The 15,472-nt window shown below is 39.4% G+C and overlaps 1 protein-coding gene across 1 annotated transcript in view; it reads right to left on the bottom strand.

Annotated features, from left to right (window-relative positions):
- The window catches only part of ptprea (protein tyrosine phosphatase receptor type Ea), a 58,550-nt gene that overhangs the window by 20,663 nt on the left and 22,415 nt on the right, over window positions 1–15,472 (bottom strand). The window contains exon 2 of the mRNA XM_085360886.1: window positions 10,218–10,472. The gene's annotated coding sequence lies outside the window, so the exon portion shown is untranslated. The remainder of the gene's footprint in view (window positions 1–10,217; window positions 10,473–15,472) is intronic.

Genomic DNA, 15,472 nt, shown 5'->3' with positions numbered 1-15,472 from the left:
AACCAAACACCACACAGTAGATCAAACTTTGTATCCAGCAATTTTACCAGATTTTTGACACAAAATACATGAAACGTCTTCAAGCTTGAATACAGTTATTAGACATAGTGCAGCTCGGACTAAATGTAAGTAAGCATGTAGATAAAAAATTTAAAAATCTACATCCACCAGTTGAGTCCAACTAACACAATTTTCAACATCCATGTGGACATTTGACAGCCCGATGGTGTTTTCTTCTGACCAAGTGCACTTGTACACTGAGATTTTATTTTACAATGCAAAGTAAGAAAGCCCTTCAGGTATTGTTACAGGAATGTCGCCTTGTCCCTGGTGTCCACAGCTGCTTTTGTACGTGTCTGCATCAGTGTACAATACCCACTTAAAGCCAACACTCTGCTATCTGTGACTTCACACTTAAAAGAAATCTTCTCAAACTTCCTACTAGAATATTAACCTGTGTCACAAAATATCAAAATATTTATACTGAATGTACTCATTTACACAATAAATACGACCATAAATATAAGTAGGTGATACTTTCTTATAATAAATTCTGGAATTTAGAAATCAGTAGAGCTCTGTGCTGGATGATAATAAAATAAGTAAATTATATGCATATCTGCAGAATAATGCGCTTTGGGTTTTTGCTCTGTGCATGTGTTATTGTGGTAAAAAAACATCACTAATACAGACGCGGTTAGCAGGTGGCAGTGCCAACACACTTAAATTGTGGTTGTTACAAGAATAAAAGTGATCAGGTGACTTTGTGCATTTTCTTTTTTCGGCTGCTCTTTTGCGGTAGTACCACAACAGAACTCAACAAACACTATTCATCCAGAAAGCTGCAAGACCTGTCCTGTGTGACATGCTGTGGTTAGTTCTGTGTCTGTGTAAAGTTTTTACTGTAATATTTTGCCATCGGGGCAGAAAGGTGCAGAAAAAAGGAATAGGTGTGAAAATAAACGGTGATATTGCAAGTTGTATGATTATGTTTCGCGGTGTTTGTGGACTGAAACCTAGAATAGTTCAGCTGCTCTATCAATTTTAATCATTTCCTAAAATGTTTATTCTGTAGTGACAACCCAGCTTTTGGCGAAATGCAATAAAATGTTATGGTGTTTGGGTACCTAACTTATAGAACGTCATAAAGCCCCTAAATGTGCAGAATGCAAGTGTTAAATCAACCAGTTTTGACCAGAAAACACGGTCAACAAGTTGACACTTTCTATTTGAGTAAGTCGGCCTGTGACACGTCTCGCTGTCTCTGTGGTCTCAGTCACTGGGGAGCTGCAGTGTATAAACCTGAGCTGGGTTAGCTATTTAAAGGACAGTGCACTACATTCACAGCATTGACAGAGGAAATGGTGCTGGAGTGTCCATCTGTGCACACAGATGTGCAGAGGTTTCTCGCGCAATGTAACCTAGTTACACAAGGTTTTCAATGTTTTTTTTAAAACTTCTGCTTCTCTTTGATTTCAAGACAACATACAAGGTTTTAAACTCTGACTGCTTCACGATTTACTCCATGCAAATGTTTAAAATGAAACTGCAGGAGCCCGGTCTTCTCCATTTTTGACCCATTAGAATCCGGTATAAGATTTCAGTTATTATACCACCAGTTTGTTCCAATATGTATAAAGGTGTTGTTCAAATTGTGTTTCCATGGCAACCTGATCAGCAATGCTGCCACCAGCGTGGCACCTGTTGGATGTTGCACATGTACGCTTCATTTTTTTTTTAAAGAAAAGAAAATCCTGCACAGAGGCACTAAATGAAAAACTGAAAAGCTGATGTCAATCCAGCCTTTTGTTTCATAAAGAAAAGTGCCTTTTAGTAAAAAGTGTAAGAGAGAGTTTTAACATTTAACATGCCCAGACACAATTCATGACCCCTGGTTATGGGCACTTTTATTTCTGTTTCATATTTATTTAACGTTAAAGTCTAGACACTGATTTACATATTTGCCTGCAAGTCTTACTAAAATACACAAAATCTCTGTCAGTTTTCTCAAGACTCCAACATGATCAGGAGTTAAGCAACCAAATCTGGCACAAAGGTACATCTTAGGCACTTGAAGGTTCTTATCCATAGCAGATATTATAACATCATGTTGCCTAGCAACCACCTACTACTGTGTCATGTTATAAAAACACTGCATTGTCATTTATCATATCGCATTTTCATTTCATGGCAATAAAATCTCATTTACACCCACAAAACTTGAATATTATGATATCTGATATATTAGTATGCTGCCACATTGCCTGGCAACCACATAACAATGGTTGAAAATTGCTAAAATGATGTTTATGTGGTAGAAGAGGGCAGGATCATTCAGTAGTAAATGAAAATATTCTGATTCTAACTAGAATCACCTTTCATGTGTGCTAAAATGCAAATTAATAGCATTTTAATGAGGTCAGGTATCAGTCAGTAGAGGTCTAATGAAGGCTAATGAAAATTAGAAAACTGGGGGAAAAAGTTTCATTTACTGGGTGTAAATTTAAGTTCTGTTCTATACAGAACTTATGATAAACCATACGTTTATCTGATTCCTTGATCAGCTACAGATTCTAAGTCAATTAAAAGTTGAACATGTGTCAAAACTGAAGTATAACAGCATGAAAAAGGGAAAATGGTAAAGCCATTCACCACACTACTGGTCCTTAAAGTATGACAGTCTAAAGTTGCAAGTGTTGCAGCACATCTAAAATCCAGAAAATCCACAAGGGACCCACCCAATCTTACATCTTCACTCCATCCGAGATAGAGTTCCTTGCAAGATTACCAGCTTTAATTTACTTTTTATATAAATGAATAAATTACCTTGAATATGTAACTATACATACTTGATCAATTTCAAACTGAATTTCTATTGTTACTGTGGCCCACAAGGGGGCCCCGAGTCACACTTTTGGAATCACTGGTCTAAATTACACCAACTAGGTTCAGTGCAACCAGAGACAAGTAAAGATAAAGCCATTTATATTAATGTTATTAGTTTAGGAGTAACAAGCAGTGCAGAGTAACAAAATGCACTTCAAAGAGTCTCTAGTCAATCAAGGACATGGAATGATTTCTGGTTTATATTAGCACAGTGTGCTAAAGGTATCAAGATAAGATAAGTCCAGCTTGGTTGCTCACTATCACTGTATATAAAAGATGAGTGTAGCCATCATGACATTGCCCAAGTCCTCTTTTAAGCTTCAGCTGACTGGCGTCATCTTGTATTTGTGAACACATGTCACAAGAAACAGGTGACTCAAACTGAAAAAGCAAGGCATACTGCAGGCTCATACAGGAACAACTGTCAATCACATGGTAGGCTCACCCTTAAACAGAACCTTCTTTACTGTAAATGTGACCATAATTTACAAAATCAACACAATTTTGTATTAAATGTTAATCCTAACTATGAATTGTGACCATAAATACATCAAGGAGGTGTTTCCTGAGGTAATTTTATCAGACTTCAGTCCAATGTGCCTTCTCTTTGCAACCCCTGGCTGACCATTAGAAAGAATGCACGTTTGAGACACTGGCTATAATTACAAACCATTCAGCACTGAATGCATTAAGCGTCCATCAAGTTTAAGAGATTATAAGATGCAGTTCAGTACTTTGACACACTCTGCGGTATCTCACACTATCTATAGCACCATTTTACAGTAACAACTCTAGCTCTGCAGCACTGCTCTCTTTGCAGAGTGGGTTTCTCCCCTCTTGTGTTCCTAGCATTGTCATTAATCAGTTTGTGCCTCCTTTCCCAAGGCGCTCAGATGCCGTGGTAGCGGTAATGACCTTGGGGACCCGCTGGCTCCACTCCGCAGTGTCAGCCTTCTACCTCTATGTGAACAAATGTATCATCTCCTACAGAGATCCAAGCTGTGTGAAAAAGCTTGCACTTGTTTATCCTGTTACGTATAAATGCATAAGGCATTGTGTACTTAGCAAAATAGCAAAGAGAAAACCCTGTTACCCATTGCCAGGGGAAGAGAGTTATAGCTGGTTGCCAGGTTGAGGCCAAAATATCCTGCTGACTGAGACGTGGCCGTTTCTATGCCTGACCCTAAAGCAATGCCATTAGAGTGCCCTACCTAAAAATAAGAGCTTTTATCTGCTACATATTAGTTAAAAATAACACAGAGTGAGATCAGAAGCGATTATTGATAATCCTCTTAAAAACATTCTGGTCATAACATATCAGAGTAGCTCAAATTTAGCATAGGACTTGATGTCTCCAGTGTTTATAGCATTTAGAAGCTGCCGTCACACTCTGGTGAGGCCTTGAAACCAAGAGCATAATTGGTAGTAAATATTTACTCCAGTCTGGTGTCTGCAGCATACGCCACATCTGAGCGTACACTTTTTGAGTCTCATTTAGTCTGCGTGTTCACACAGCCGTACGTGTCACACACATGCACACAGTCACAGTTAATATTTTCCAAAGAGCCAGTGGGTTTTTAATCATTTCAGATCCACAGATTTGCACGCCTGCACAGATACTCTCCATGCATAAGTTTCTACACCAAATCTGTTAACAATTGGCAGGCAAGGCGACACTGCCTGCCATGGAATACAAACACATGGAGCTACAATAAGGATACATGGGAAACACATGTGCCGGTGCCCGTTTGAGAACCACCGCGTCAGAAATAATTTTGCTAGTGGTCGATCATCAACAACATGTGTGTCTATGCGTTTGTCTGAGCAGGTGAAAAAGGCGCCCTGTGAGACTCTCATCATGTCCTCCCAGCCCCTTATATCTTCCAACCTGACAGAGTTGAACACCGCAGCATCCATCTTTCTCCCATCCTGACACCTCTGGGATGTACCTCCTCCCCTCTTTCAATTATTGGGAGGCAGGGCAATTATGGCCTCGAATCAGAGCCACCTATAGTCTGAGTAATGCATGGCAGCTGGGCTGCAAGTGACAAAACGGGCTTGTGACACTTCTCATTGCACAGCAACTTGGTGATTATCCCCTCTCTGCTATGAACAGGCAAAAGACATGCAGAAGGAAAGAGAGACAAGAAGATAGGTAGCAGCTAGTCAGTAATATGACATATAGCAATCTTTTTGTTAACCTGTAGGGCCATTAAAAGCACAAAGTGTAACATATAGTGGTCAAATAAGGACCTAAATTACTGTATATGAGGCAACCATTTGTTGGGTTCTTTGTATTTGAGTGTATGCTCGGCCTACATTACTTGAAAATACATGACTTCCAAGATAATTATGGTATTTATCAATCTGCATCCATCATGAGAGTCAAGAGGTGATTAAGCGGGGAGAAAGCAGCTCCAGACTCCATTCAGAGGCTCTACATGACGACATATTTAGAGCTCATGCTATATTATGTTTGCTTTTAATAGAAATTGTCTTATACTGAGATACTGTTTAGCAGTGGAAAGCTATTGCTGTCATACAAAGCTTCTGCACGTCCACACAATAATAATTCAGTTAGATTCTCTTTTATGGGTCTAGCTGTTCTGATGCATTTAATAGAAAGAAATCAATTGAGAAACTTCAGCCTTTCTGAGTCTAAGCCTCAGCAGTTGCCTTTATTCAGCAAACATCTCAGCAAAAGCTATAAAGAAAATGATGACTACCGGTCACATTATGGAAAGTTAACCTCCTTAACTGACTGTAAATTTGTTTTGGGAGGTTTTATGGTCAATAAAAGTGATTAGACAGGTGAAGCTGTAGTTACATGTGGAAAAACAACAGCTGAGTCAGATGCCATCTGGGAATCAGGTTTTAAAGAGTAATTCGGCCAAACAGACTCCTTCCCCTGACAATGTATGCCTCATCCCTATGTCATGTTATCCAAGCGTAGAAATAACAGGCAATTGAAAAATCCTGTGGGAAAGAGCAAACCCACTTCATTCAGATGAACTCAAATAAAGTGCAGTGTTAGTGCCTGTAATGATGAGTCCACAAAGCTTTTCTTCTGGTATGGGAGTTATTTAACATCCGCACGGACACAAAGACTTGGATTAAAAACAGACCTAGCTCTCAGAGGAAGAATGCCCTCCAGAGAAGGGGGTGTTCTTGCACAGAACCCCATTTTTTCAGACACAGACAGAAAGATAACCACACTCCTTTGGGATCTTCACAGGGCAGACAAGATCTATCCCCCAAAATATCCTTTCATTACCACAAGAAGGACGGGGAGGAGGGAGTGAGGGCAGCAGTGGAGAAACAAGTGATAAGCACTGCTGCGGGAGAACAAAAAGCCACTTGATTCTGAGCGAGGAAAAGAGAGGAGGGACCAGAAGGGATAAGTGAAAGGCTCACGCTGAGAGGATGAGGAGCCTGCCTCTGCTGCTCTGCAGAGATTGAGCAGATGTGTCTGCTCGGTGCAGACGCAGACCTTAAAATCCTTCTCTTTAGAACAATCCTTTCAATAAGAGACACCATGACTGTCTTTTGGTTTCTATCATGTCTCTTGACTGTCTGCAGGAAGAGCTAAATTTTACTCTTGCACAGTTCCAGTTGCCATAGCAAAATTGCTCCTCAATGAGAGATGTTATTCATCTTCAGGAATAACAGTCACTTGAACCTGGTGACAAACATATAGAAAAACAAAACACACCAGTCTTTTGTGGCATAATCCTGAATTTAGAAAGTCAGAATGTGCACTGACTGCTTTCTTCTTCTTAAAAAGAAGAAGGCAACACTCTTCCTTTTAAGAGAAAGTAAAAGAGGAAGCGTACTAATTATGTTACCCAAACTTGAACCTAACAAATTTTCACAATCCTCTTTCACGGGATCACTGCCTCTGCTGAGCATATTATGAGCACCACTTTGTTGATTAAGATTGTGTAACCTTTTTGTTTGGCCTGAATCCTATAGAAATATGAGTCATTCACTGAGGCCTTGGGCACCATAGTGAGCCTCATTGTCCTTGCTCCTAAGCAGGCTTGTTGCACAAGTGAGCAAACACACATACACACACACACGAGCCTAAGTCGAAAGCCTCTTGGAGAGTTCGCTCCCGTTTGGAAAAAGGAAGTGCAACATCCAGTCTCCGTATTGCTGACAAAAGCTTGTTGAGACCAGGCCAGTATGGTAGCTATCCTGTTGCTAATAACTCTTGACAGAGGTATGACAGTGCATCAGAAACCATAGAGGTGGCCATGACATACTGGGTATCACTAAATCTTGGCAACAGACAAACACTTTTGATCAGCAGGTCACAAACGTAACAAATAGGTGAGATCTCGGCTTTGCTAATGCCTACACCCATGAAATGGGTCGGACAGCTGTGGAGCATTACTGATAGAAGTTTACACACTGTTTGGGAATAATTTCCATATCTGCCTTTTTTCAACTTTGAACAAAAACAATGCTCTGAACCAGGTGAAAACAAAAGTCTATGCACAATTATTCTATGACCATGGCCTGTTTTTCAATCGTGAAAAGACATTTGAAAGCTGAAAAGCTATAAGAGACTGTAGCAATGTGTAGCTAGGGGGGAAAAATGCTTTGATACAAGTTGAAAGGGCATTACAACCTTCCAAGAAGAAAAAAAACGTCCTAGCCGTTATGGAAGCAGTTCAAAAGTTCCTATAAAATGCAATTTTCCTCCTTCAAATCAACTCTGGAAGGTTCAGATTCCCAGCACCTGACACGTACAATCTGGGTCATACTACTAATAAAAGCTACTGTTTTCGCACATAATTCGTTGTGTATGTAGGGCTACATGTGTGTGCATGTCGGTGCTTATGTGTGTGTTTCTGCAGTGTAAGCACATGCTGTCCTCCATCTGCTGTTTGATAGAGACTGTTTCCTTTCCTGTGCAGCCAGCCAACCAGCCGGCCTTCCTGTACTGCTCTGCTCCAGAGAGGAAACGGGAGCAAGAGAGACACACACTCTTTGCAAACTCGCTGGATAAGATACGTGCACATGCATTTGCAGCTGGAAGCACAATGATGATTTAACCACGCATTGTACCACAAAAACGCATGTAGATAGTCTCTCGATTCTCTCTCTCTCTCTCCTTCCTCCCATCTCAGGCTTGTCTTCCTTTCTGCCCTTGACTGTATTGTTCTCCTTTTCCTTATTTGAATCACCATTACTCACTACGATATTTCAACTGCACAAAAACAAAGCAGAGTGCCAAATAAAAGAAAAGTCAAAAGCATGGATTTTGTGGCGCTTTTGCAGCTGTAAAATCTGCAGTAAGTTACAGGATCTCCTCTCACTTAAACAACTGAAAATAAAGAGCTCTGCTACTGCAAATAGGTACAAACAGTTAACTTTACCTGACATATTTTACCTCACCAGATAACAGGATATTGATCCTTTTTCTTTCTTTTTTTTTACTTATCACCAAAAGTTTCTTGTAACTGCTTCACTCATACTGAGCAAAGATTTAAAGCGGTGACCTTTGATTTAAGTGTCTAAAAGGTTTGTTTTTACACTTTCGTGGTGGTTCCCCCCATGGTTTACCTTTGTGTGCATTGTGTCTTTGTTTTACAGTAAATAAGTTCTATATTAATTTAATTTGTGGTTATGAGTGCATGACTATTTGTCTGCACTGCTGTGTGCATGTTGTACACACATGAACTAGATGGGCAAGTAATGAAACACATGTGTGGTTAACCAGCCGGTTACCAGTCAGTCTGATTCGAATCCCTGGCCTATCGATTGGTTCACGTGCACCAGGTTTGCTAAAAACTTTGGTTCACGTGCACCAGGTTTGCTAAAAACTTTTAGCATCTTTATATCTTATATTTTTATACTCGTGACCATTAACATGTGCTGTCTCTATTACATATGGTTTAGCTCACTGGGTTGAGCAGGTGACTCATATATAAAGGTAATGCAGAAGGCCCCGTTGTGGTCATAACACATAAGTGGTAAAAGCAAATAAAGCCCTAAAAATATATTTTAAAAAATGCTACTGGTTAGCTATCTAATATGAAGAACATTAGATGTTGCTCTTCCATATGTGGTTAGCTGCTGGAATACTAATCTTGGATGTGTTTGCAAGCTTCTGTAGTTAGCCAGTGCACCTACAAACATAAATCTATTCTACTATAATAAAACTTGAACATTGTAAAAAAAATAAAAAAAATAAAAAAAGCTTAGCTTTTTGACTTCGTAAAAGAGTTTTCCCACTCGTCCTCTGTAGTTTTTTTGCCTCGTTAAAGGCTCTGTTGTTTGGTCTGTTTTCTTTACCCTGTTTTATGCATCTCACCACCCCTCAGCTTTCAAGCTTTGTGCACAATACAATATCAACTGTGAGCCGCAGGACTTAATTGTCATCTGTATCAAAGGTGGACAAGACCCATTCCTTTTTGTCTGGATTCACTTCCATGCCTGTCTTCATTAGTTCTCCTCTCATGCCTTAAGCAGTGAGTCTTCAGTGTTAGCACTGCGGACTTTAATGTCACAACATGATTCTGCAAGCAAAAAATATGAGGTTCATAATACTTTTTAAAGGGCAAGACAATCAAATCTAACCAGAACAAGGTGCTAATCAGGTTTCTCTTATTATTATTACAAAAAAGTGACTTTGATTCGTTCCAGACTCCTGGTTGCATGCAGGGCTTTTCTTGCTAAGAGATTCTTTTTTCCCCAAAGACATGCTTGTTAGGTTAATTGGTGATTCTAAATTGGCTGTAGGTGTGATTGGCTCTCTGCATCTCTCTCTGTGAGCTCTGTGATACACTGGTCATCTGTCGAGGCTATACCCTGCCTCTCACCACATAACAGCTGGAACAGGCTCCAGCCCCTCCTGACGTTCACTCATTGCTTTTAACTTTAGGTGAAACGATTGCACTTATGTGCTTAGTCTACTCCCTAAAGTCCATTTTCAGGCAGAAAAAAAAAAACCTGGCAAATTCATACTGAAAATACAAACGAAAGCATTTTATACTCTTTATATTCATACCCTTTTAATTTGCACTAAGCTGACCAGGCTTTAACAGCAATGCACCATGGTGCCACTTCCTGTTTGCACTGTTTACTAGCTGACGCAGACAAAAGCTGGAGCCATGAATATCCAGATTGAGGAAGTCACGGAATGGCCAAGATGCAATGCAGTAAAAGGTCTATTAATATACAAAGAAAATGAAAAGCCCTGTACCAAGCAAAAGATGTGAAACACTAATCTCAACAGTGAAAAGATTTTTTTTAAACATAAGTCAGCAGCTGCTATACAGTACAAATGGTCAGATTGCAAAGGTCACAATGTGCTGAATTACCTGGATGAGTTTTAATTCAGTGTAAGCCTTTCCTCGTATCCATAATAGCAGGTCACATGGTTCTGATCGATTCGAGTGGTCACATTGTTGTAGTTATCTCCAGGGAGTAGTTAGACAGAAGAAGGCATGTTGGAGTGACGTGAATCCCTGGATCACTTGTGGGTCTCAGCTTTTCACTTCCAGGAGTTTATCAAGCAGGAGTCAGCCAAAATGTTTGAGGAGCAGCACTGTAAGCCTTAAAGGGATTCTCACCACCTTTATTTTAGGAGAGAGGGAGAAGGACACAGAATACATTAAACAACTGACAACAAAGAGAAACATGAGGACGAGAAGCTAGAGGATGAGGAAGGGGTGATGTAGTTCCAGTCTTAAGCAGAAATGGTATGTGGCAAGCAGGAGAGCACAAATTTCAGAGGATAGCCTCCTCAAAGTAATGAGTATATGGTACTGTATATAGACAGTAACACCTTGCCTTTCATCCATAATGATGCTATTTAGCTTTGATGTAAATTGAGAAGAAAGCATGAACACTGTCTTCATAAAAAAAAAAAAAGAAGAATGGTGGAGATGGCACAAAGTCCAAGACAGTGGTAATGGATGGCTATGCACTGAATCCACACACACTGGGAAAAACTTTCATTAGTTTATTTTTGGGAAGTCCCATTTTGCAAGCCATCTATAATACAAATTACTCTTTCAAAACACTTGGTATCCCAGCTCACCTTATTTGCAAATTTTAAAAAAAAGGCTCCACATCTTTTCTATATGTGCCAGAAATGGAGCATAGGTTTACATAAATCCACCTCCTGTATGTCTGCCAACACATTTTTAACAATTTCAGTCTGAATGTGTGAGAAAACCCTCCGTTACCCATGGGAGATCTGAAAGGAGGGTATAAAGAAGGAGGGGAGGATGGGTGAGGAAATGGGGACAAGGAACATAATTTATCTAACTGAGAATCTGGGGGAAGCTTTTTTTTATGTGGAAACCTTATAAATAAAGTTTCACCTTCAGCTGAAGGATTCTTGGATAAAACTTTAATTCTTAAAAATCACATTTCTAAAAAAGAAAGAGAAAAACACAAAAACACAGAAGAAAAGAAAAGATTTCAGCAGTTTTCACTTGATAGCGATGGGGAGCATGCATGCCGAGTGGTTGCTATGGTGACTGTCACGTCTAGCCGTGCGAAAGGAAGGTGCGGATGGAGGGGTTTCTCTCCCTCTCTCTGGCTGTTACAATAAACTAATAGAAACATCTCCTAAAGCCCTATCCTTGTTCTGCCCTTTCCCACTGGAAAACAGGCAGTCAACATTTGCTGTAATAAATGAATTGCCACACTTCAGGATTCCCATGATAATCAAATAACAGCACAAGCCAAAACATCCAGATTCAGGAAGGACAAAGTGGAACAGAAACCAAATTCCGCCCCCAAAAAGGAAATATCATATTGTTAAGTTTGCACAATATAGTTTTAGATTATAACAAAGTTCCTGGGAAGCACCATGAGAGACTGCTTTAAATCTCATATCGTCTCAAAGTGCATAAATAAATAATATAAGGTCTGACAGTGTGGAGCCAGATCAAGAAAACTGTTGAATAATAGAAGAACCTTCCTGTAATGCAATCAGATGCAGTGCATCACTGAGAGCAAAGGACTGCAAACCGTGAAAGCTGCTAAAAGCAGAATACAAACGTGTACAACTTTGTACGTGTAAAACTGAATTACTGTGAAAAGCAGTAATACATCAAAAATTTTGTGTCAGATACAATATTTAACTCAATCTCTTACGGGGCACATGAAAAAGGCAAAGTATGCATAGTTGTGACAGGTGGGGGGAAATACGATGAAGTGAGTCAGTCAATCGTGCGTGCACATTTTATTATTGTTATTTAAAAAAAATGTCTTGTTCTCCACTACAGCTGCAAAATAAATATCATTTAAACTAAAGCAAGACCAATATAACCAATTGTATTTAGCAAGCCAGGTTGTCCGTGATGACTGCATACAGCTCTCACTTCGTCAAACAGCGCATGCGATAAAACAGCCCATAAATAATCAGTCGTACTTGTCAGATAAAATATGCTAGGGTACGAAATCATTTGCACACCTAGAGGGGTATAAAATACATTCTGAGCTCAATATGCATTATAAGTAAACACAGCCAAAAGGTCATGTGTTCCACAAAGATACGCAAACAACAGCTCGGCTACTGGGATTAAAAGCAAATAGAGTTAAAACTATAGTCAAACAGGAATATATATAGAAAAGAAACTTAATAAAAAAAATCATCTTCCACTCTGATGTTCATCTCAGCGAGGAACAGATTGTGCAAGTGCAACATATGTGCTTTTCCTGCAGGTGTAAGATTTACAGCTCTGCACCAAATCTCGCATACAGCTGTCATTTTCCCTGCCAAAGCCTGTTAAGTTCAACCCAAATAGAACCAAGGTGACAAACAGCAGGTCAAACACAGATGGACACCAATATGTATGTAGCAGACATCTTTGACTCATCTACCTCTCCAGGGTTGTGGTCAATCAGATTAGAGCATCACACTGAGATTTCCGAATACACTAACACAAATCCAATTATAGAGATAAGCTCTGCGGGCAGCTACTCCCATCACACACACACACACACACACACACACACACACACACACACACACACACACACACATAGAATGAGAGAGGAGAGAGATGTCACTTCACCCTAGCTGCTATCGGGCCCCAGCATCAGTCCAGCACAAAAGTCCTCTCTGACCTGCCACTATGTGTCACTTCCAAAAACACAAAGCCTCTATGAACAGTTCACAACTTTCCCAAAGACTGATACAGACTGATTCATTTCCAAGCAATAAGGAAAATATGACCTTTGTGTCACGGTTCTGGGTCAGTTTGACCCAGTATTTTGAGTTGTTATGTTTTGGTTCATTTTTGAATGATGGATTGTTCTTTATGTTTCTCTGATGCTTTGTTGGGTTTTATGATGAATCTGTGTTTCAGTTATTTTGGTGTGTTTTTGCATTATGGATTGTTTTCTTATTCTCTTGTAGTGCTTGTGGTGGTGATGATGATGATGATGATGATGATGATGATGATGATGATGATGATGATGATGATGATGATTTTCATGTTTCTGTTTATCCATGTTTAAGGATTTGTTGTTTCATGTATAGTTTGAGTTGCATGTGTTATATTCTGTCTGCCTCTCTGTCTGCGTCTTTGTTTAGTGGTTTCTTGTTTCCTGTTTTATTGTGAAGGTCTGTGTCTCATTTGAGTGTGTTCAGTTCTACTGCTCCCCTGTCTCGTTAGTCCAATTTCTCCCAGCTGTGTCTCCCTCCTGTTGCCCATTCCCTGATTACCACCCTGTGTATATTAGCCCTGTTTTTTCCTGTGCTCAGTGTTGTGTCATGCCATCAGACTTGCCTGTGTGTTTCAGTTTCTAGTGATTCAGTGTCAGTTCATGTTTTGTCACCAGCAATAAAGCTGACGTTTTTGAGTTTCAATTTAGTGTCTGAGTCCTGCATTTGGATCCACCTCTCCATCCGCCTGCATACAGAGCCCTGACGCTTTGAGTATTTTCTAAGTGCTACATAATGGAAATTATTAAAAGACGGTGGTAAACTTTAAAAGTTAAGGCCTATAGGAGATGAGAGCAGTTTAGCAGCTGTTTTACAAAGTGTTATAGAAATGTAAAAGTGAGAAGAGTGGCAAGGTGCACTGTGATTTATGGTGTTTAGAGTCAAACTTGAAAGGGACTAAAATCAGCCTTTATGAGAACTGCAGCAGCAGAAACGATAATGAATGGCACTTCAGAAATAAAAGCATGTGTGCCAGCTCTCTGATCTGTTATGAATGGAGCCGTGTCCCTGATTAGCCGTCACCACACTGTTGCCTTAATAATCCAGAGCAAGAGGAATGAAGAGTGTGATTTTGTTATCCGATACTCCCTCGCCTGTCTGTGTCACTTCCAAACACACCGGTGGATCTTGGCATCCAGGTTTGATGAGCACCAGTAAGTGGCCCTCAGCCAAAGTAAGCAGGATATGAATGTGATAAGATCATATAGCAGCTCTTCCAAACTTGGCATTTGGAGTTATAATCAAGTATCTCAAAATTTCCTAAAGGGGCCAGTCAGGACTAGATCCTTTACAGACAGACTGTGGATGACCACATTGATACTGATATTTATTTAGTGGACAGCTAAATGAGAACTCTGATTTAATACGCACCTGTGGCTCTCTCAGATCGATAATCAATACCGTGATAGGGCACTAAATTACCCAGAGCTCAGAACAATTGAGCATCTGTGGGGTGAGATGGAAACAATGAACTTAAAGCTGAACTTAATATAGCAGAAAATAGGTTATTTGCAAGATGAGGATTCGCTGAAGCAAGGCCACCTTTAGCAGAAACTAACACTAACCCTGTGTGTTTGGTCTGCCCAGATTTTCCACTTCATGAATGATTATCCCTTCATTTAAACCTTTTATTTGGGTCCCACATTAGAAAGAAAGGGACATAAGTGAATGTAAATATGAAATGCCAAAATGCACACAGAAACCAAAATCAGACAGAACTGAAAGAAAATACAGCATACTTTGTTGAGATATGGGTCACGACCGCTAATTCATTTTTCCTTTGATTTCTGTGGAGATCTTTGGTGTCCTTTCAGATATTAATTTAAGATATTTCTAATCAAATTAGTTTCACAATGACATACGTTGTTTGTTTTTAGAGAAATTTCTGAGCATCTATTGGATGCTTTGCCCTAACAAAGAAAACACAATCAATGGATGAAACCTAATAACTGTATCTTGCTTTTTACATAGGGTAGATCAAAGTTTCCCCTTCTCTATTTGGTGACTGTGGAGTAATGTTAACTAAAAAATATGAAAAAACTAAAATTCGATGAGGAAAAAAACTTTTATTCAACTAGAATAAAAATACAAATTTAATGTGAAAAAAAAAAGAGAACTGAAAGGATTTTGTGATAGGAGGAAACAAGGAGTCAGGTCAAATTTGTTATCACAGCTCGCCAGATGAGGTGCTGATGGGCACGTTCATTGAGACTTAACTGAAACTAAACAAAATGTAAAACAAAAAGTCAAAATGAAACTAGAACTGTAATACAAATCAATAATAATTCTGTGGTGCCTCAGTTTTCCTGTTCTAAGCTGAGAGAATAGGCACTATATATATATATATATATATATATATATATATATATATATATATATATATGTGTGTGT

This window comes from Diplotaxodon limnothrissa, linkage group LG8 (genome assembly GCF_057381915.1).
Source record: "Diplotaxodon limnothrissa isolate DT_005_m linkage group LG8, D_limnothrissa_male_GT1.1, whole genome shotgun sequence".
NCBI lineage: Eukaryota > Metazoa > Chordata > Actinopteri > Cichliformes > Cichlidae > Diplotaxodon > Diplotaxodon limnothrissa.
This window is presented reverse-complemented; position numbering and strand designations above follow the sequence as displayed.